Source organism: Carassius carassius, chromosome 22 (genome assembly GCF_963082965.1).
Source record: "Carassius carassius chromosome 22, fCarCar2.1, whole genome shotgun sequence".
Taxonomy (NCBI): domain Eukaryota; kingdom Metazoa; phylum Chordata; class Actinopteri; order Cypriniformes; family Cyprinidae; genus Carassius; species Carassius carassius.
The window spans coordinates 1,818,030-1,839,521 of NC_081776.1; the positions used below are offsets into that span (position 1 = coordinate 1,818,030).

General features: G+C 37.5%; 2 protein-coding genes across 4 annotated transcripts in view; one reads left to right on the plus strand and one right to left on the minus strand.

Moving 5' to 3' along the window:
* The window catches only part of LOC132098658 (palmitoyltransferase ZDHHC17), a 283,638-nt gene that overhangs the window by 242,741 nt on the left and 19,405 nt on the right, over window positions 1-21,492 (plus strand). The gene's annotated exons all lie outside the window — the stretch shown is intronic.
* LOC132098657 (cGMP-inhibited 3',5'-cyclic phosphodiesterase 3A-like) overlaps window positions 1-21,492 on the minus strand; it is an 86,106-nt gene that overhangs the window by 62,830 nt on the left and 1,784 nt on the right. The gene's annotated exons all lie outside the window — the stretch shown is intronic.

The following is a 21,492-nucleotide window of genomic DNA, read 5'->3' on the forward strand; positions in this document are numbered from 1 at the left end:
GAAAATGTTAGAACAAAATTGGGTTAGATTCATCATTCATTGAAGTTTTTTTTATCCGTAACTTTTTTAACAAAACAATCCAGAAACAAAAGACAAAAATACAACTGAAAAATTTCGGAAAAATAACCTTGAGCGATGTATCAGAAATGTTCAACTTAATGCATATAAAGTTCAACTAATGTTCTATTAAGATAAACATGTTCTACGAATGTTTTGCTAACGTTCCAGTTAAGTTATAAAACAAATATTTCTGAATGTTTTCTTAAAAGTAGTTTTTCTTAGTTATGCAAACAGAGAAAATATGAAGGGAATGTATTATATCACGTTGCACACATTACTGGAAAGTTACATTTGGATGTTCTCTAAATGTTCTGAAAACATACGATGAACATCCAATAAAAAAAAATAAATGTTTTTGTGCTAACATTCCGAGAATGTTATTAAATCTTACTGTATATAATGTAAAAACCTATGTGCTATTAACAAAAGCATCGTTCTAAGAATGTTTTGCTAACGTTCCCATTAAGTTATCCAAATTTGATTTCTAAATGTATTCTTAATGCCCAAAACGCCCAGTTTTTAAAATGTTTTAAAAACATTTTCATGGTTATGTAAATGTTAGAAAAAATATTAAGGCAACGTTCCATTTCTCTGAATATCCTGAAACAATTAGTAATGTTAAAAAAACTACCATCAAAAAAAATATATATATATAATAATAAATGATGAATGAATCCATGAATGATGTATCAATAGCTAACGGTTTTAGTGTTCTAGAGAAAATATTAGAGATGTGGTCTTTAACAATGGCATAGATTTTGCCTGATTCAGACCCTGAGAATCTCTTTGACATGGCGACAACACGCTTCTAAAGCAGCTCTTCTTTGTCTTTTGTAGCACTGCTGAATTAGACCCCGCCCCCTTTTTTGGTGCATTCTGTGGGTGGGGATTATTTAATGAGTGACACCGTGACGTCACAGTTGAAGAAGAGCGATGTAGTCCTTACGAGTCGACTGTTGTAATTCTTGAAAAGTGATTTCTGATAAAGAGACCATCTTCCTTTGGAGTGAACTTAGAGCGTTGTCAACTTTTTTTATGCATTTTTTTTTTTTTATTACCAGATTGTTTTATATTTTATGGTCAAACAGCAACATCACACATTTGCTAAAGTTGAAAAAGTGTAGAAGCTTATTAGGACATCTTTAATAATTTCTTTAACATTTGCATAACCAAGAAAAAAAATGGAATGTTTAGACAACATTCCGAAATAGAGTTTTCATAAGTTAACAGGAATGTTAGAAAATCATTCTTAAATCATATTTTTGTTAGATGGGATCAGGCTCCTGTTTCCCGCTCTCTCTCTTCTCAGCCAATTTGCTAAGTGGAGCATTTCTCCCTGCACTAACGGAACGCTGCTGTTAAGTTACACATGGGGCTCTCGCTTCCATTAACGTCAGAGTGAATCACATGTGAGCGTCAGAGATCGTGTAGACGGCGTGTATTAGCAGGATGCGAACAGACGCCACACACGGTACCTTGACACAGAAATTGAATTTCACGGAATGATATTGATTATTTAAGATGCATGTGACAAGTCTAAGTAATGTACGCTTGCTGTGAGATATGAATGATTTATAATTCATGGAAAAAAGATGAACAAAAAAAAACAAAAAAATACCAGTTTTCACAATCTATAATCCACATGATTTCAATTTCAAATAAATGCTATTCTTTTGAACATTTTATTCATCAAAGAATCCTGAAAATAAGAATGTACCACAGAAGTATCATACAAACATACTGTATGAAGCAGCACAACTGTTTTCAACATTGATAATAATCAGAAATGTTTCTTGAGCAGCAAATCATCATATTAGAATGATTTCTGAAGATCATGTGACACTGAAGACTGGAGCAATGATGCTGAAAATACAGCTTTGATCCCAGAAATAAACTGCATTTTAAAATACATTAAAATAGAAAGCAGTTATTTTAAATTGTCATAATATTTCACGATTTTACTGTTTTTACTGTATTTGTTTTATCAAATAAAGGCAGCCTCTGTGAGCAGAAGAGACTTTCGAAAAAATATATTATCTACTGTATATTACTTTCTTGAGGGACACAAACAAACCAAATCAAATTACTGGTAAAAACAGAAGAAAGAAAGGAGAAACAGCTTCATATTATGTAATACATGAAAAAAAAATAACACTAAAAACTGTAAAACTAATATTATTTGAGAGCGAGACAGAATGCAGGCATTATGTAAATATGTAACATTGTGTTGTAGCTAAATCACAGAAATAATGGCAGGACTACAAACAAACAGTGTTTTCTGGTGGAGAGATGAACTCCCTTTGACTTGCTTTGTAACTGCAGATGGTTTACATGCAAACACACAAAAGGAAAGGCACAACAGATGCCCTTCAAGTTGATCTCCAGATGACTTTGCAGGGAGCATCTCTTCGACTCGTGATGCAAACGCAGAGACGCGGTTATGATGAGAGCCAGCTGTGGGTCTTTCAGTTTCCCCAGCATACAATGACTAGATATGTTGGCATTCATATCGCACTCTATATGATCGGATCTCACTTCAGTGTGACTATAAGGTTAACGCCAATGTTTCCTCTTGGTCAGTGCAGTCAGTTCCTGACCACAGTGTTGAATTGCCCCAACAATTGCCTTGACCGAGTTACACTTACATTATGGTATGTTTTTAGCATGTATTTGGAGTCAGACGGAGCAGAATAGTTTGGTCCCTCCATATCAAAGGCAGCAAACAAATGAGCTAAACCCAGCGGATGCTAGAAAGCAGGGGGCTTTCCAAGACTCGAGGCAGGCAGAACCACAGACCGCGGGTGGGATGGACCCGATGGAGGTCAATGGAGGTTGTGTGTTGTTTTTTGGGCCGGAGCTGCTACGAGCAGCATGTTTCCCTGTCCGTTACAATACACAACCCCGATTGCAGCTTCTGTGCGCCTCTCAAGGGAAAAACAAACCCACGTAACTGCAGCGTGATCCACGTGAGGCTTGTTCTGAGCGACTGGCACTCTTGTAGCCATCACTCTGACAATGTACACACATCTGTACTCCGCATGTGCTTTCAGTAGAGGGAGAAAATGAGGCACAACATGACTATTCAGCCTAAGACAATCATCTAAATCCATATGAATCAGAGAATACCATGTACTGAAACTGATTGAAAACTAAAGATGACCACAGGATATTTTTCAACAAAAAAGTTAATGAGAGCATTTGCATTTGATCACTCGTGATTCATTCGCAATAAAACATGTCCATGCGAATGTCATGAGTCAGGGCTTACCATTCACACACGCTGAGACCAGGGGATTTGAAAGAAGAAATCCTACTTTAACCTACATCCTACAAATCACATTTCAGAACAACAGGATGAAGGAACAAATATATTAAATATGCTAAAAGTGCAGCATGCACACTGTCTGTGAAATAAAATCCAAATCGGCACTGTTTATTTCTTAAAAGCATCTATTATGTTCAATAAAGGTTAATAATAAAGAAAATAAAATCACTAAAGAAGCAGAACCACAACTTTGACTGAACTGAAAACTTCAAATGTTTTGGTAATGTTTCTGTCATTTTCTCAGTAAAATTGTGGTTTTATCTCACATTTACTGTTTTTAAAAAAATCATATTTATTGAAATGTAGGATTCCATCACTTGTTCACCAATGGATGCTCTGCAGTGAAAGGGTGCCGTCAGAATGAGAGTCCAAACAGCTGATAAAAACATCACAATAATCCACAGCACTCCAGTCCATCAGTTAATGTCTTGTGAAGCAAAAAGCTGTGTTTGTATGAAACAAATCTATCATCCACCAACATTTTTAACTTCAAACCATTGCTTCTGCCCTAAATATGAGTCCATAATAATTCTTCCTCAAGTGTAAAAGTCCATCTCCTGTTGTCTTTCACATAAAAATTCAAAAAATTATTTCCTGATTCAGAACAGACGACTTTTTCACCGGAAAAAATGTTATTATGGATTTTATTTGAAAAAAGGTCTTAATGATGGATTTGTTTCATACAAACACAGCTTTTGTCTTCTCAAGACCTTAACTGATGGACTGGAGTGGTGTGGATAACTTGTGGATTATTGTGATGTTTTTATCAGCTGTTTGAACTCTCATTCTGACGGCACCCATTCACTGCAGAGGATCCATTGCTGAGATGGAATGCTACATTTCTCCAGATCTTTCCGAAGCTTCCATAAAAATTTAGATTACATGTAGAGTTATGTTTTAACTAAGTATAATGATAACAAAATATTTTTTTTAATGCATACACTTTATCTATGACTAGTCTAGGTTGTAACAGCTGTTGCAACCTACTGGGGTGTTTTTGCGATTTTGGGTTACTGTGACCTATGCACATAGCCCGTGAGATTTTGTTGATTTTTCAATACGTTATCACCATTCATCGTCTTTTTTTGCATTGAAATGCATCACAAAATGGGAACAAACAAGCCACAAAAAAGTGAATTTCCTAGAACAAAGGGGAATTGTTTCTAAGTAAAATACGCACTCATTGCCTTCTTTACCACAAAAACCTAATCCAATAAGAGACTTTGTGGTGGATGAGAGCAAGAGCAAGAGAGAGACAGAGAGAGTGCTTAGTGCTGAATGGACAGTCCTAAGAGTGAATGGGGATATCATGCCCAGCGGCCCATTCTGACATTAACACAGGCCCTTATGTACCCTGAGAGCCCGGCTAATGATGCGATCCCAGCACTGCCAAACAGAACCACTGGGGCTCTCATAGGTGTGTGTGTGTGTGTGTGTGTGTTTACATCGCTTTAATGGCTCCAGCCAGCGTCATACACTCTCTGCACCCTCTCATCTCTGACACAGATGAACACTTCCAGAGAAATCCATTTTCCAATGTATGTGTTTATACATAGTTACTCTATTAGAGAGAAAGAGGTAAAACAAACATCAAAATAAAGGAGGAGGAAAGTAAGAAAGATATTTTTAACTGCAGAATGGACTACTGTGTCACTTACTGAATTTCAGTTAACTATATACTATTATTTCAGGTAGATGATAGTGTAAAACATTTAACTACAAAATATAACCATACTTGCCCTGCTGATTGATAGCATTAAGAATTGCAAACATGTCTCGTATTACAAGAAATGTTGTAAAAATTTCTTATTAAATATCATTTATGCATTTAAGCAGACGCTTTTATCCAAAGCGACTTACAGTGCATTCATTCAGGCTAACATTTTACCTAATTTGCATACATTTCAAGAACAGAAATTGGATAAAGTCAGATTCAAAATTCTTGAAATTTAATCATATTTTTTTGTTATAAAATGCTGTATAAAATCAAAAAACAATAAAAATTAACAAACCCCTCTTTAAAACTTCAGAACATAGATAAAACTAAAACTGTAATTAATTTAAAAAACACTACTTTTAACTGTATTCTGTGTACTGTACGTATAACTGTATACTTTTTAAAACTAATATTAGAAAAACTACGCCATATACAGTGTTCCCTAATTTGAACAATTTATTTCCATGACTTTTCAAAGACCTTTTCAGATGTTTGTGGTTACTGGATAAGGATTTTTAACAGATCATTTTGAGCCTCGAAATGAAGCTCCATAGCTTGTGATGATGTTTTATACATACAGTACTTTATACATGTTTTATAATTTTCTTTTCTACACACACACACACACACACAAAAAGCCAATGAAATACTGTAAAGAACAATATTATTAATGGCATATTCGCTACAGAAATGTCCACTTTATGGAAGTCCGTGCATGCTTAATTCAGCAAATTAACCAGGAAATAAATATAAAACAAAATAATTACATAATAAATTAAATCAATGGTAAATATCATTGATATTTATTTCACATCATAGCCACATGGAAACAAAAGGTCAAGTTGAACACTCTGTATTGTAAGATTTAAATAAATATAGGTCATAAAACGCATACAGAAAATTATTATACATACTTTATAGTTGGGAAATAGAAAGAATAGTATGCTATTTTGAACTATCCTCCTCACACGCACTGTTTACAGGCACACACACCAGAGGAAAGTCCATTAGCCCTTGTGATCAGGGACAACCGTTGCACAAATTATCGTGACAGCCATTAGCGCGAACCGGAGAGCGAGAACACCTGGACACGTCTGTTCATCAACAGCACAAACCCTGAGAGAAGCTTTCCAGCTCAGCCCGCAAACCAGCGCGAGCAGGATCTGCTCTGTTTATTTGACAAAGCCGTCTGCAGCACGGCCTGCCTGGTTTGTTTGAAATGTCAGATGTGCTGCTTCTCGGGTTGGGGTCGAGAGACAGCCCTCCGAGGACGACACGAGACGCATAACGAAATAGATGGAGAGCGATTGAGTGTGAAATGAATGGAAGAGATTTAAGGAATAATTCATGTCTGGAGCACAAGCGGTGCAGGACGAGTAACATGACTAAGTTTAATACAAACCAAAAGTATGAGCATTATTAATAGTGATGTTTGACTTAATAGATGTAAAGAAGCTTTCAGAAACTTCCAGTCACTTTGTTCAATTTCTCTTTTTTTATTGCAATGGTGGCTACAAAAATAGCTACAGTAACAATCTTTGTGGAGAAACTATGGTTTATTGGAATTTATTACACGGCTCTGTGGAATACTTGATTCTGATTGGTCAGTCATGTCATTGACATGGTATGTTATCCCTTGATAACAACCGGTAAAAGATGATGACACAGGCTTATCCAGGTAACTGTAGTCTGCACAATACTATTGCCAGGATTTTTTTTTTTAACTGTAATGTATCCCTAAAATGTTCATCTGGTTTGAACTTGCCACTTGCTCAAAACTGTGTTCACGGACGCTTTGCGTTAAAAATATTTCAACTCAAATCAATATTTTGTGTCTAATTATTTACTTAAGTTCCAAGTAGCCATGTAATAAGAGGGATAATGTACATCTAGCAAGTTGTTATGGCTGAACAAACCCCTTAAGGGTGATACAAGACCCCTTCACTTCGCATTAGGGTCTTGATCAACCTGTCGGGGGTTATTCAGTGATAACAACCGGCTGGATATACATTATCCCTTACATAAAAACGGCTCGGTCACACAAGCACTGAACAGCTCTGTGAGATTCAGTGTGAAGTGCTTGAATTCAGTGCACAACACAAATGATTTAAACTAGTTAAACTACCCAGATGAAACAGCACTGACAATCAGCAGAAACACTGTGTACAGTGATACAATCAGGAGGCTTTTCGATCTAGAAATCACCATCATGGATTTACTTTAGTAACACTGACTGCACCATAGTATTAATAATTCATTATATTTTTTTTATTTTATTTTTTATATAGCGCTTTTTCTAGGCACTCAAAGCGCTTTACATAGTCAGGGGGTATCTCCTCATCCACCACCAGTGAGCAGCATCCACCTGGATGAAGCGACGGCAGCCATATTGCGCCAGAACGCCCACCACACACCAGCTTACTGGTGGAGAGGAGACAGAGTGATGAAGCCAATCTGCAGATATGAGGATTGTTAGGAGGCCAATGGGCGAATTTAGCCAGGATGCCGAGGTCACACCTCTACTCTTTTCGAAAGACTTCCTGGGATTTTTAATGACCACAGAGAGTCAGGACCTCGGTTTAACGTCTCATCCGAAGGACGGTGCTTGTTGACAGTATAGTGTCCCCATCACTACACTGGGGCGCTAGGACCCACACACACCACAGGGTGAGCACCCCCTACTGGCCTCACTAGCACCTCTTCCAGCAGTAACCTAGTTTTCACAGGAGGTCTCCCATCCAGGTACTGACCAGCTCAGCCCTGCTTAGCTTCAGTGGGAAACCGGTCTTGGGCTCCAGGGTGATATGGCTGCCGGCAAGAAATGTGGGATATTCCTATCGAATTGTATTAATTCATTAACATAGACATGCATTAAACATGTTAAAAGAGTAACTGAATATAATTACAGTATTTTTTGATTAAGCTATAGCAATTGTGCATTTATACTAGACTACTGTTTTCCATACAAATACCAGAGAAACCATATGGTTGCATTTTTACCATGGTTTTGAGACATAGAAATAATATAAGATTATAACAATAATACTATTATTATTGCATATACATATATATATATATATATATATGCAATAATAATAGTATTATTGTTATAATCTTATATTATTTCTATCTTATATATATATATATGGGGGGGGGGGGGGGTCTGATAAGAGGAAAGATAAAATAAAGCTTGTATTTGTTTCCAGTTGAAGATAAACAGAGTCGCTGTGACTATATTAAACAATCACTCTAACTAGCAATGCATTGTATGATTTTAAATTTCTTTGGATTTAAATGGATCACATATTCATTTGTACAATAAAGTGATCACATAAAACTTTGAAGATAAAATGTAAATCTGAAATGTCATTAAAGATGATGAAAGCCATTGCAACGACCAGCGTTATGTAAAAACACACGATTAAACCGGGGGCTTGGGTCAGGATGGGTCTTTGGATGGTTTGATGCAGGACAGATGAGGACAATGTCTCTGTTCGTATGAATGACATTAGCTTTTAATCAATCAATCTCACAGCACTGACCCTCATCCAATAGGTCAACGTCCCTCTCAGCCGTAGCGTCCCGTTACGTAACGGCGAGACATAAGAGCAGGACGGCAGCTGAGGTCCTTTCCACTGCTGCCAGTCGAGGTGCCAGCTGTCATACGAGTGGCAAGCAGGCATCGCGAATGGGACGCCATTTACTCGCTCTTTCAAGTTACATAACGGTGAACTGAGGATGTTATGTACGGTAGAATTAGGGGAGTCATGATGTGATCAAATCAAACCAAATGATTAAAGCTTGAAATACTAATTAGTGTAGTTTGCTATATGAAAAGTTTGATCACCCTGACTGCATGATTCCTTTATCTTTTGGATATCATTAGCCTAAATAAACTGAATAATTACACGATTAACTGCGAAACTTTACTATATAAGATGGCTAACTTTAATATCCTCAACTAAACATAATTTCAAGGTTAATGAAAATAAATTTGCAATGCTTCATTAATTGTTTCTTAATTTGCATGTGTGGTGAAGATTTGCAGCGTGTTTCTTAATTTGCATGTGTTGAGAGGATTTGCAACACTGTTGTCAAACTGATGAAGATGATGAATGCAGGTTGAGGGAAAGCAAGGAAGCTCTTGCCGCTTGGGGTCAATACCATCGGGTCAAACGCCTGCAGCAAACCGTCTCACACAGCTTCAGATCATTTACATTTACATTACAAAGATCACACTTTGTTTTAGCAAAGCTTCAAGTTACTTAAGGAGTAACACACACACAAACACACTCACATTCACTTCATATTACACAATAATGCTTCGACCAATTCCAACTCAAACTCATTGGAAAAACAACATTTCACAACACATTCAAAACAGATGAATGTGAATCCGGAATGGTTTTATTATGGTGGTTGCTGTATGTTTGCAACACTTCTTAAGTGAGGTAAGGTACCATGGTAGTTTGATCTACCCTGGAGTACCATGAAAATACCATCGTACATTGGCAGTACATCGGCTGGTCCAATCAGTGAATGAAAACATCTACATTTTCATTAAGTCAGTATTCTCAATGGTTTCACAGTGCAAATGAACGTTTTTGGACAGGTTTTGGCTAGAAACACCAAATTCTCAATGCTAAAGGGGATGTAGGAGTGTTTCTTTCAGGTCCTGTACAGATGGACCACATCTGTGAAGGTAGTACAGAACACCTTGCATGCCATCTTTCCCTCTATCTTCACTCTCTCTCTTTTTTCCTTTTCTCCCTCCCAGTGAGAAGAACAGGGAGAGATGTTGCATAAAAATCCCTATAACTTTTTTAATCGCCTCCAATAAAATTGTTAAAGCAGCATGACAGCGAACTAAGCGAACACATAAATTGCTTTATCCATGTTAGTCTGCGAAACAATTCTGCGCATTACAATGGTGCATATCTGCACACGCACACACATAAACAACGGCTAAGTGTGCTTAACATTGTAAAGCATGGAACTTGTTGAAAATAAAAACCATCATGTCTTTGTTTCTGCTACAATGTCTTCAGTGTTTAATAGATGTATCTTTACTATCTGTTAAATGTCATGCAGAAACAAGCCTTGGCAGAAACATTAAACAAACAGAATAATTTGTACAATGGTCTTTCAATACGTACCAAAACATCACTTATTATAAGCAAAACTGGGTTAAAGAAGCCACAAAAACGCTAAATCTTTCCCTGAAAATAAATTATGAGAAAAGACTCCAAATCGTATCGTAATTGTTAACAATTAAAGTTTAAACAGCCTGCTTTCAATACCATTACTGCTACAGAAGCTGAACTTTCTGTGATTCTAGTACTCATTATTATTGGGTACTACAGGCAGTTTTTGTGCCAGATAAATGTTATGAATGCAGAAATCAATTATCATTTGATCGTTATATATCCACCAAAAATTACACCTTTAATACGCAATTAGATATGGGCGTGGCACTCAAGAGTGAAGGGGCGGGGCTTAAATGCTACTGCATGCTATTGATAGTGGATTATGGAAAAAAATGCAGGGTGGGACTTGGCTCTGCGTAACGGTTTTTGATTGTATGTTCAAATGGGGGCGGGGCTCTCAAAAGTGGAGGGGCGGGGTTTAAAAGCTACTTTATGCTATAATGCATGCTATTTCTATGTGTAATGCTTCAATGCTGTCTGTACTTTACTTTAGGATTTGCTTGTAGCTTGGTAACTTTTAATGCCACAATGAAACGGAAATAGTGACAGATCTTTTTTTCTGTAATGTGATTGGAGTATAACAGATTATCGATTTAAAAAAAAAAGTAGAGTGGGACTTGGTTCTATGTAGCAACTGTTGATTAGATGCTGAGATGTGGGTGTGGCACCTCAAAAGTAGAGGGGCGGGGCTTAAGCAGACTTATTTATAGGAGACATTTTGAAATGGGTTAAAACCCACAGATGAATTGCTCAAATTAGCTTCATTACATGTATTTAGATTAGATTTCATGCTGAATTCCTTCCACTTCTGTACCTTCCCTAAGTGATCAACAGATCTATGCACTTTTTGTGTTTTTACTGCGATCAGAGTCAGATCTAGTAGGGGGGGGGCATAAGTCAGCAGCAGTTCTCACGGTATCTGTCAACTCCTGACGCACAGCAGGAGCCGGTTTCTCACGCGAGCTCTGACGGTGGACCTGTGACTGCGCAGTTTCACATTATTAGGCGAGCTACACGCTTAACTCGGCTAACGAGCGTCCAAAAAACACTTCCAGCTATAACGGTCACAATTGCGTATGCAATTATCTGATAGGCAAAACACAAATGCAGACAGAACCATCAAAGTTGGTGATGGCAGCCAAGGTGCGAGCTGCAGCAACATGTCAACGAAGCAACTTTGTGTGTTTCTTGGCTGCAGTTAAAATCTTACAGCTGCCGTTTCATTGTTTCCTCTGAGAAGCCGGTGGTAAAATGAAACTCCAGCTGTTATCAAAGCCTCATAAAATGCTTTTGCGTCAGGAGTCCCCTCAGGATACGCAGGGGGTTCGAATGCAGAGGAACTCAAGTGTTGAGATAAAGAGATTAGTCACTATTAATGAGGTAAATTCACATGGTTTTTAAGATGCTTTCTCAGAGACTCACAAACATGGAGAGGATTGTTATCATCAGGTTCATGTTATTTAACACTTCTGAACATTTAGAAGCTAAACATTCATCAGACATAATCGGGGTTTTATTTATAGAGAAGAGATGGAAAATTGTTTAAAACTAGGTAAAAACTGCACTGTAAAAATGATTTTGTAAATCAAATCAGATTATTGCAGCATGTTTTACAAAAAAAATAAAATTTCAATCTTTCGACTTCAAAATTTCATGTTTAATTCAATGTCTCGTTTCTTAGTAAATAATTGTTTATTGTATGGACCATATTCATGAAACATTAGAAGAGTGAAGAATGAAAATAGTGATTAAATTGCATTAAATTCAATGTGACAATTTCCTTTTTTAAGAATTATTTATTTATTATAATTATGGGTATGATATGTACCAGTTTAATTTATTTTGCTATCCTCACTTTAACTATATTGTGAGAATAGTTTTACCCACTAGTAAAAAAAATGAAAAAATTATACCTTGTGTATGAATAATTAAAAAAAAAAAAAATATATATATATATATATGTACTTGTGTGTATGATTTATATATGATTTATATATAATTTATAAATAAATATTAATATAAAATATACAATTTAAATAAAATGTTGAAAAATAAACAATTATTTAAGTAAAATTAATTGCACTAATCGAAATTAAATTGGCAGCCCTAATTACGATGCATCCAGAAGTTTTGGGAAAAGTTACAGTTATCAATACTGTTCAACACTATTTTGTTTGTTGACTACTGTGTAACTTTTTGAGCAAATGTTCTATAAACTTTGCAGAGTAACTTTGCTTCCCACTAATTCAAATATACTTAGAAAAAGTTAAACTGTCTTTAAAATCCATAAACCCGAATGCAAGAACGCGAGAGAGAGACAGACTGACAAACAGACAGATGTACAGACAGACACCGTTTTTGTCATCGACTATGTAACTTCCCCCATCACTACACCATCTGCCATCCATATTTTCAAAACTAAAACACACCACTGGGTGAGTTAACAAGACAGGCCTTGTCTGGGACCGGCCGCTCATCTGGGCAGCAGTGGGGGAGCTCCTGGAGAGAGGTGCGCTTTTTTCAGCCTTTGGGGTAATTCGCCAAATATATATGCACTTTCTTTGAAATGGTTAATTTTTAAGTTGTCAAATAGATGTAAAATCTTTAATTACTCAACTGGGTTAGTAATGTTTAATTGGTTAAATATTAAATATTATATTGTCAAATATTTAACTGAATAATTTTCCTTTATAGACATCAGTAAAATAATGCATAGTAGATAATAGCAATAAATAATAATATGTAAAACCTTTCATTAGTAAACTAGATTAGTAATGTTTAATTAGTGAAAAAAATGATAGAATAAAATAATACCTAGTAACAGCAATACATAATTAGAGGTAATATCTTTAATTATTAGGCTAAATTTGATTAATAATGTTTAATTAGTAAAAAAAGTAGCTAAAAATAACCAATAAACAAACAAAAAAACATTTTCTTTCATGCACATCAGCAGAAAATACATTGTAAATAATAGCAGTAAATAATTAGACATTTAATTTTATGAGATCATGTTTATATATATATATATATATATATATATTTTTTTTTTTTTTTTTTTTTTTTGAATTGAGCGATGCAAACAAATAATTTAATCAGTTCAATGAAACGTTGTTTGATTCATCTGATTCACAGAAATGAAACAAACTGTACAGCCATTTTTGTATGTTTGTGTGTCTAAATATTGCTTAAGTTTATAATCACCAACAACATCACTAGAAATATATTGTGAATACTCAATGTGCATCGCCCAGACATAGTACAGACTAGGGCTGGGACGATGACTTCGACGCAAAAAATACGTCGACGCAAAATATGCGCATCGATTCGTCGACCTGTTTTTATTTCTCTAAAAAACGTTTGCAAAACGTTTACCTTATGTGCGCTGAATATACGTGATGGCCGGATCAACATTCTGTCCAACGTTATAGAACCAATCCAGGGGTTTTTCTGCATTGATCTTTTTTTTTTGGCGGCTGTCAAAGCCTTATTTGATCGGTGAGTGACAGTGACAGGGCGCGTAAAAGAGAGAGAGCCCCGGCTGCGCACGCACTCAGTCTTCAAACTACACGAGCGCTTCTTGCTCTCTCCCTCCCTCGTGCATATTAATCAAAATCATTAAACACGATAGAAAGAGGGCGAAACACCAAAGTTTCACGCGCGCTCGCGCACTCACAGTCTTCAAACTACACGAGCGCGCTCTCTCTCTCTCTCTCTCTCTCTCTCCCTCATGCATATTAATCAAAATCATTAAACACGATAGAAAAAGGGCGAAACACCAAAGTTTCACGCGCGCTCGCGCACTCACAGTCTTCAAACTACACGAGCGCTTCTTGCTTTCTCCCTCCCTTGTGCATATTAACCAAAATCATTAGACACGATAGAAAAAGGGCGAAACACCAAAGTTTCACGCGCGCTCGCGCACTCACAGTCTTCAAACAACACGAGCGCTTCTTGCTCTCTCCCTCCCTCGTGCATATTAATCAAAATCATTAAACACGATAGAAAGAGGACGAAACACCAAAGTTTCACGCGTGCTCGCGCACTCACAGTCTTCAAACTACACGAGCGCTTCTTGCTCTCTCCCTCCCTTGTGCATATTAACCAAAATCATTAGACACGATAGAAAAAGGGCGAAACACCAAAGTTTCACGCGCGCTCGCGCACTCACAGTCTTCAAACAACACGAGCGCTTCTTGCTCTCTCCCTCCCTCGTGCATATTAATCAAAATCATTAAACACGATAGAAAGAGGGCGAAACACCAAAGTTTCACGCGCGCTCGCGCACTCACAGTCTTCAAACAACACGAGCGCTTCTTGCTCTCTCCCTCCCTCGTGCATATTAATCAAAATCATTAAACACGATAGAAAGAGGGCGAAACACCAAAGTTTCACGCGTGCTCGCGCACTCACAGTCTTCAAACTACACGAGCGCTCTCTCTCTCTCTCTCTCCCTCCCTTGTGCATATTAACCAAAATCATTAGACACGATAGAAAAAAGGGCGAAACACCAAAGTTTCACGCGCGCTCGCGCACTCATAGTCTTCAAACAACACGAGCGCTTCTTGCTCTCTCCCTCCCTCGTGCATATTAATCAAAATCATTAAACACGATAGAAAGAGGGCGAAACACCAAAGTTTCACGCGTGCTCGCGCACTCACAGTGTTCAAACTACACGAGCGCTTCTTGCTCTCTCCCTCCCTCGTGCATATTAATCAAAATCATTAAACACGATAGAAAGAGGGCGAAACACCAAAGTTTCACGCGTGCTCGCGCACTCACAGTCTTCAAACTACACGAGCGCTCTCTCTCTCTCTCTCTCCCTCCCTTGTGCATATTAACCAAAATCATTAGACACGATAGAAAAAGGGCGAAACACCAAAGTTTCACGCGCGCTCGCGCACTCATAGTCTTCAAACAACACGAGCGCTTCTTGCTCTCTCCCTCCCTCGTGCATATTAATCAAAATCATTAAACACGATAGAAAGAGGGCGAAATACCAAAGTTTCACGCGTGCTCGCGCACTCACAGTGTTCAAACTACACGAGCGCTTCTTGCTCTCTCCCTCCCTTGTGCATATTAATCAAAATCATTAAACACGATAGAAAGAGGGCGAAACACCAAAGTTTCACGCGCGCTCGCGCACTCACAGTGTTCAAACTACACGAGCGCTTCTTGCTCTCTCCCTCCCTTGTGCATATTAATCAAAATCATTAAACACGATATAAAGAGGGCGAAACACCAGTTTCACGCGCGCTCGCGCACTCACAGTCTTCAAACTACACGAGCGCTCTCTCTCTCTCTCTCTCCCTCGTGCATATTAACCAAAATCATTAGACACGATAGAAAAAGGGCGAAACACCAAAGTTTCACGCGCGCTCGCGCACTCACAGTCTTCAAACTACACGAGCGCTCTCTCTCTCTCTCTCTCCCTCGTGCATATTAACCAAAATCATTAGACACGATAGAAAAAGGGCGAAACACCAAAGTTTCACGCGCGCTCGCGCACTCACAGTGTTCAAACTACACGAGCGCTTCTTGCTCTCTCCCTCCCTTGTGCATATTAACCAAAATCATTAGACACGATAGAAAAAGGGCAGAACGCCAAAGTTTCACGTGGAGCATTCGGAGATTTTTTTTTCTCCATGACAGGCTGCTGGCTCCCACTGTGAATTTTTTTTTTTTTTTTTTTTTGTAAAAGCACTCTCTGTATTAGCTTAAAGCCCTAAAGTTTACATTGGTTACTGTATTCTTTCAATTGCTCTAAACAAGTATTTTGGGTGACCTTTTTTATTGAATGCTAGACATCAAGTTGTTGTTATTTTCATCTGAAAGAACTTATTTTTTCAGTAAGCTAGGCCCTATGTGTTCAGTAAGCTTGTTTCAGTAAGCTATGTGTTTTCAAGGTTTCAAGGTTTTATTGAATGCTATCTCTATACAAGTGCAAAGTAATGCATTCTTAGTCAGTCTTTTATTTTGTAATTTTAAGAGCAATAAACATATATTGCAATGTTAAGGAATTCATGTTTTTTTCATTCAGATATGTAAATCAACATGTATAAATTGTTAGTAGTCAATTAATGGGGAGATAATCGAAATCGAATCGGTCTGGAAAAATTAATCGTTAGATTAATCGATGCATCGAAAAAAATAATCGCTAGATTAATCGTTTAAAAAATAATCGTTTATCCCAGCCCTAGTACAGACCATAGTCCTCACTTCTTGGCATCTCATACGCTGTAATAAGCGACTTAGTCAAAAACACTACATTTCCAGAAGCCTTTGAACAGCTTGTATTCTCATGACACACTTTTACAGCAGCTGATGGTTTCTGGCATGTGTCCGTCCTGCAGTTCATTTAGATTGACATATGTAGAACAGTTAATGTCATTTGTTTATTTTCCCACTCGCTCCGTTTGCGCCAGCCGCGCACCTGGTTCAGAGCGAAGCGGGGAGAAACAGTGCAGTTTCGTTCTAGCTTGTTTGGAAAGAGTCAAACTGCTAGCATTTTTAAAATGGATGAGGTTTTTGGCAGCCGTCTGCAAAGGCAAGACAGCTGAGGCTACACATTCCAGTCCTGGCACGGTCCGACTGGACGCGAGGCCTCTTACAAGCAAAATACTGCACGGTCGACGTCAAAGATCCCTCTGTCTGCTGCTGCAGCGCAGAAGAGACCAATTAGAGCGAGAGGGAGCGAAGAAGTGTAGACGCGGGCCTGCAGGAAGGAAAAACAACCCTCAGCGTGTCGAGTGCTCTAGTGTAGATTTAAAATCTCTCAGCCCAGCTACTGCAGGTCAGGCCAGAACCACAAGGGACGGCACAAGGTCCACTTCAGACAGGAAACCATTACCTTCAGGCCACATCGTCTGCTGTAAGTGAGCTCAAGTGCTTGGCATTTTCCAGATCTCATTGCTTTAAGAGGTTTATTATCAACCCTGGTGGACAGAAAAGTCCCATCTACTAACCTTGTATCTCCAGTGGGTTGCATGGGAAACGGACCCCCATAAAAAAAAAGAAAAAAAAAGCCCATGGCACAGAAACATACTCCTGGTCTCTATGGATCTCCATTTGCGTCATCCCTCAAATAGCTCCATGCACACCCTTTCTTCTTCTCCAGAAATCCAATATGTTATCCTTTCCTCCATCACAAAAGAAACAGGAACATCTTGAATTCTCAGGCCACTAAAAATGCCACTGTTTTTCTACTTCTGAGGAGGAGGGGGAACAGTGGAGGATCCTGCATTTAATCAATTGGAGAAAAGATGTGACAAAAGTGACAGTTCTTTTAAGTCAATGTGGAACTAAATTAGACCTTTTTTTCCTCAATTCTCAATTTTTTTTTAGTTTTTGTTTATTAGAATGACATGAAACTTGGTAAAGGTATTGGCACTTGCTATGTGTACATACACACACACACACAAATCATGGGAATGATTTGAAAAGGTTAAATGGTCTTGAAAAAAAAATAGTCGCCGTCAAAAATGAATACATTGAAAAATGAATGGGAAATTAATTTCATCTAGTGGTAATATTGGGTATGACTCCCAAAGAAAATCTTACTTTTTTGCGATATCAACTTAAGATTCGGAACACAACTTGTTTAGCCTGATGCATTTGATCTTCTTGCATTTTAGAGTAAAACTATATATTTATATCATGTAAAATTTGAAAATAGTACTTTTGTGCATTTATCTTAACAATAAATTAAAGCTTCTATAACTTTTATAGCAAAAATCTAACAATTGTTATCGTTTAAAAAAAAGTCACAATTTTAAATATATTAAATAAATAAAAAAAATCCAACGAAAATATAGTACATTAATTTCACTGTAATTTAAAAATGTGCCATTTTTGACTGGCACATGAGGAGCACCTGAGGGTTAATACATTCATTGCATTTTCTTGGTTCCCAGAAGCAGATGCAAACTTCCATCCACCTTTTTTCTTATTAAATATCCTGTAACACTCCAAAATACGTCACATTACATAAGTAAAATGGGTTGAATGTTATTATTTCTGCACCCGACATGCCGGAAAGCGATGTGTTGGGTCACTCAACCAAACAGAGCAATGTTTCTGAAGCACTAGAGAGCCAGTGTTTACACTCATGCATGTCAATCTACAGTATGAATGTCTTGAGCCCATTGCACACTTTAAGACTTTTTCATATTCAAAGTCTGCCACAAAGCATCCTAGATTGTAGTTGACTTGCAAGCGCACTGGAGAGACATGCAATGAATAACGGGCACATTTTTTTAAAATTTGAATTTGCAAGAAATTGAATGAATTCTAAATATTTTAATGAACATAACTTTTCTTAGTGCTTGACTTGTCTTTGCACAAGTCAAGTAAAGAATCTGTTTAAGACCAAGTAAAGAACATTCAAGTAATAAATTGGAGGGAAGACAATACATCAGTATGTTCTCTAAATGCAAATGCCATAACGAGCTGGATTAGCAACACTTCAAAGTTTGAAAATACAACTTTGAACAGATTTCTAGTAATTTCTTATTCATTTTACATAAAAGAAACTTAACTACAGTATGTAAATAACTTTTACTGTAGCTTCAGCACCAAACTGATGTTTTTCCTCACTATTTGTGTCTTGATTTTCATTGTAAATGTCAAAACGTGATTTATTAAGTTATGATTTAAAAAGGACAAATATCTGCCAATTAACTTAACTCAAATGGAAACCTAGTTTGTGTGCCCCATTTATGCACAAAACTTACTTAATTTTGTTCAATTTCTCAAAATAACAAGAATCTATATCTACATTTTGCATCTCAAGTAAAAGTTTCTTGATTTAATGATGTTAAGGTATTTGTATGGCAAAACAAGACAAAAATCCTCAGAAAGGTATTCGTTTTTTGCCATGACTTTATGAACTTCAGACTTTCTGCTCCAATTCTAAGGCATTCATTTCTAGAATTAAGTCTTTTTACGACCCAAAGAATCACTGATTAAACTGGGACAGGACAAAATGACTCACTTCCCCTTTAAGAGCAGATTTAAATACTCTCGGCTCTGCCCAGAGGCTCCGGCTCATGCTGAACAGCTCTTCCAGGCAGCCCTGGGCTAATCGCAATTCAGTGACCCGCTACAGGCTACTAAAGGCTCCATGCGGTGAGGTGTTTAGCTGAAACGGCTCCTCGTGCCATTAAACGGGGGTTTTCCATGAACACCGTCCTCTGGAGAACTGTGCTTAAATGCAGGCACATGCAGTGAGCAACGCTTGAGTTTACCACCCAGAAACACTCTTTAATAACCTTAAATCATCTGGAGTTCTTGAGAACTAAAGGTCCAAAGAGCAAGTACTGTCTGCTTTGTACTGTATCAGATTGAGAAGCTCAGGCCACACTGTTCGTAAACCCGACACTGGGACACGTTTATTAAAATCCCAACTCCACATAAGGTTATTCAAGTCTATACAAAGACAAGAGGGCGAAGACGTTTCAGCCTCGTTCTCAGTCCATTTGAAGAACCTTATGTAACTCACTTCGCAAAGTGATGCTCATAATGGGAATGATTTTCTGTCCATCACTGAAAGCGCCCAGGGCATGTGCTCTACTGAGTGGATGACAGATAATGGTCACAGTCGCTCTGAGCTCACTTCCTGTTTATGAACCAACCCCCCAAATGAAAAGATTTACTAATGCAAGTTTGATGCTCGGTTCAAATAAGACTTCACTTAGTACTTTTGGGTCTCATTTGTTGTACATTTACATCAGTAACATTTTACAATTACATCTTTTTGCAAACATGCAAATTAACATCAAATTGACTTACCCAATATGTGATCACTTCCATGTTTTCATAACAATTGCAAACTGAACCAAAGTTAACAGAGTTCCTGTCGCAGAAACAGCTTTCACACCACCTAAACTCTGACGTCAAACAGACACCAAAAGCTTGTCTTTGTACACGAGGTGCACACTGTTCTGTGTGGCCCATTAAGACACACAGGTTATTGTCAGAGCAGACAGCCGGGACGCCGTGAACAGTGCAGGGGTCACACACTGGTATGTTTACACACCCAGACCACACATAAACCGCTATAGGAGCTAATATCACTCCAGACATCACACATGTGCACCAGGTGTGTGTGTTATAGAACGTGAAAAAACACACTCAGGAGTCTGTGTTCTTTTCCATTTCTCAAGTGTTGCACCGACAACGCATTGATTCATCACAAATTTTGTTCCTTTTAAGGTTCCCGTAGGCAAAAGGTCCCCAATGCATTAATTATGTGGCCACTAGGGGGTGCAGACTAAATACTCGAGAAACCAAATCAGCAAAAAGGCCAACTTCTCTGTGAAAACACGAAATGTCCAGTGAGGATAGCAAAGGAAGAAATATTTAATGCATACAAAATTCATCCATTGACTAAAGTGAGTTACAGTGCAAGATATGACACTTCATTTATAATCACTACATGATTTAAAGCAAAACTTTAAATGCCAGTTCATCTTATTTTCACATAAATGAGCTGAAATCAATCCTGCAAACAGGACAAAAAGACGAGCAAATGTGACTACAATATTTGCAATTTATTTAACAATTATTCAGCACCATGCTTAACGATAGCCAATGATTTGGACATATTATTTTTCAATAACTAGATCATTTCAGCGTAATATTTTGTGTACTCAGCTAATTAACAGTCTAAACATTAGTAGTGGATGAATGAAATAATTTTTATTTATATGTAAGAATTTTAACCTTTCTATACACACACACACACACACACACACACACGGTACGTTCTTTTAAGTTACATAGCTTAAGAAATGTACAGCTTTACTGTAGTAAAATACCATGACATCCTGTTGATAAGCCAAATCGTGCTACACACAGTCCTCTGTGTGTATGTAAAATATCTCTAAGACACATCAACACATTAACTTCAGAATCAAATAAACTTCTACATGCTTCTGCAACCCAGTTGTGCAGAAATCTCCACTGTAGTCCATATGCATGCTAGTTCTGTGAGATTTTCATATATGTGCTATAATGCAATGCATGAAAAATCAAAAACACACCAAACAGAGTACAAGAGGTCAAAGTTCATTGCTTTAGCCATGAGCTTTTCCTTCCGATATTGTCATACATGAAATCTAAGAATGCATGCTTAAGTGAAAGTGTTCCAAGTATCCAATTAAGTGGCAGGAAAAACAAAAACC